General features: G+C 38.7%; 1 long non-coding RNA gene across 1 annotated transcript in view; it reads left to right on the top strand.

Annotated features, from left to right (window-relative positions):
• The window catches only part of LOC109510523 (uncharacterized), a 10,176-nt gene extending 7,539 nt beyond the window's left edge, over positions 1–2,637 (top strand). The window contains exon 3 of the long non-coding RNA XR_002167140.1: positions 2,578–2,637. This is a non-coding gene — a long non-coding RNA (uncharacterized LOC109510523). The remainder of the gene's footprint in view (positions 1–2,577) is intronic.
• The last annotated feature ends 239 nt before the right edge of the window (positions 2,638–2,876 follow it).

Genomic DNA, 2,876 nt, shown 5'->3' with positions numbered 1-2,876 from the left:
CGAAATATAATTTAAAATGGCCACATTACATTGAATTTGATGCAATATATTAGCAAACGTACAGGAAAAATAAATAATACTTTTTTTTAAATAATGCAATGAAATTATTTAGGGGGGCTAAAGACATTTTTAGGGAGGCTGAAGCCTCCCTAAAATAGGCCTAATGACGCCCATGAACAAAGCAATGGTAAATAAAATGACATCACCTGATAAATTAAGCTCACCAAAAGGCTATTTACTTAGACTTGAGCTTGCTCATATTATGAGTGTGTTGATTGAGGTTCTGGATATATGTGTGTATTTTATTTCATGAAACTGACTATGGTTGGTGTGATGGTGACTTCTCAGTCACAGAGGGGATTGTGAGGATGCATCCGTGCACATGCGTGCGAACATGTGCACGCTCCCGTACACAATCACGTGCACACTACTTGGGCGAGTCTAAGACAAAATGTCAGCAGCGTTTTTTTTTTGGGGTGGGGGGGGGTTGTGCCAGTCCATTCCTGGATACCAGCATACAGTATTCCATATCACACAATGAAATGTAATACATTTTCAATCTGTGATTTCTTGACCTTATTTAGCCAATTAACCAATCTTACATGACAAAAATCACACAGCACACCACCAGACAAAACTGTCACCAAAAGTATTTTCTGAAACAATGTCCAAATGTGTTTTCTGGAGTGACTTACTCAGGGTTAGATCATTTTTTAAGCAAAACATGTTTGACCTATACTCCTCCAAAAACTGGTAATGAATACAAGTGAAAGTTGAACCACTATCACTACTTTAATTTGAACATCCATTTCAAGCTGCAACATTTTAAAGAAATATAAAAAGTAATGGGTGTGTTGTTTTTTTTTTGCTTTTTTTTTTTTAACCATTTTGATGGAAAAAATAAATATAACAATCGCAATGATGCTGTGGTTCAACCAAATGCTCAGTAGTCTGCTCTACTTCTGGTACCTACAACCCTCTTTGTTTACTAACAAATCCCAGAAAATAAATACACATGCTTGGATTACGGTAAAAGGCTGGAAAAAAAACAACTACTAAAATTCCTACCTTGTACTGACCAAAACTGTGTTACCACAAATATGAATATAGATTTTGCTCTTCTTTCATGACTCCATTCTGCTCTACTTGTGCTCTTACCGGTATAATGGACTGGATCAGCACAGTCTCACAGAGTACTATAGATGCTTATCGTGTTGCTCGACCACCATCAGACAGGGAGGTCACAAAGTCAATATAGGGGCTTGCTGGGTGTTCACAATGTTCTGTGGAGAAAATGAAAGGAAGATGAACAGGCTTTGTGGTGCCACATGGCTTCCAGGCTGAATATGGGCCAAGAGAGAGTTGTTCACCCAGTTCTCCCAAAGACATACACCTACCTCCATTTGTGTTTAAATCGCAGCAACCACCCCCACCCCCAAACCACCCACCCACTTGCCAGTGACAGATGTATCTTCATGCAAGGATTTGTTCTACTTTTTCAGTTTGAACAGGATTAGGATGTTTTAGACAGGATTAATGTTATTTTTATGGATAATGTTAACTGCGATATTCTACGTTGACTGACTGTCTGAAATTTTCCATCAGATGTTTGTTGACATTTTGTCAATCTGCAGTGAAGAGATCTCTTTTTTGTTTCCTACTGTGAGAAGGAAACATTCACATATTGCTTGCTCATGTGGATGATGAGTTAGGGCACCTGCCATAAACCTGCTTCATAGGAAAAGTACTCAGAAATAAATTGTGATATATGAAATCAGGCACATGCAAGGGGTGGCGGGGGTGGGGGGGGCGGTGGTGTGGTAGGCTTTTTGGTTGCCCTGGCACTGGCCCTTTTGGCACTAATGACCAAAGTATTCCCCTCTATCACTTTTTTCCCCTTTTTTGTGGCTGTGAAAGGAATGTTTGCCTTTAAACAAATCAACAACATAATTCAAACAAATGAAATTAAATCGTTATTATGCCACACTTGGTCACGAGATCGTCACAGATGACATATGACATATATTACTCGATGCACCGCTCTTTCCAAGCTACTGCACCTGCTGTCAGTAAATCGGTCGCTGCTCGCTCCGTTTTTAATTGTTTGATTAACTCATTCACTGCCAGCCATTTTCTGAGCATCCAGCTCCATCTTGCCAGCCCTTGTGGAGCATGTTCACTGATCTTTCAAGGCGCACAGGATATTGTGTTGTACAGCAGTATGAACACTTTCTTTTGAACTTTCGAATATTTTATAGAATCAGCAGTAGAACATAGCCAAGTTTCATCAGTGTTTCCTTTTGTGGCTAGAAAACAGAGAACATTAGGTTTTTGTGAAAAGATTCATTGAAAGATGAACTTTGATGGTAATATTTGTTGCGTTTGTGACATGTCAAAAATCCAAACATTGCTTTCTTTCTTTGCAGCAACATAATCAATACTGAAAAAAGGGTTCTGATTAGCGGTGGGTATTGATTCAGATTTCCATTAATTCAATTGGATTCGCAAGGGCCCACTTCGATTCCATTCGATTCGACATTCATTTCAATTTTCGATTCAGTTAAGAATCTCATGCAGTACCAACAGTGGCGGACCCTTAGGGCCAGCAAGGCCTTCTCTGCTGGCCTAAACATTCTCAGAAAAGTAAATTTACTTTTATGTATTTTGTTATTTTATAATTTATGTTATTTTATTTTCATAAATATGTAAACAAAATTATTCCCTGTATTCTTTACGTCATATTATTTCCACTTACCGTATTTTCACGACTATAAGGCGCCATTAAAAGTCTTAAATTTTCTCCAAAATGGACCGGACGCCTTATAATGCGGTGCGTGTTATGTATGCGCCGAGTTCCAAAGCCTGACTAAGAGCAG

This window comes from Hippocampus comes, unplaced genomic scaffold (genome assembly GCF_001891065.2).
Source record: "Hippocampus comes isolate QL1 unplaced genomic scaffold, H_comes_QL1_v1.1 scaffold130, whole genome shotgun sequence".
Classification (NCBI taxonomy): Eukaryota; Metazoa; Chordata; class Actinopteri; order Syngnathiformes; family Syngnathidae; genus Hippocampus; species Hippocampus comes.
The sequence above is the reverse complement of the archived record's forward strand: the minus strand, read 5'-3'. Positions and strand labels throughout refer to the sequence as shown.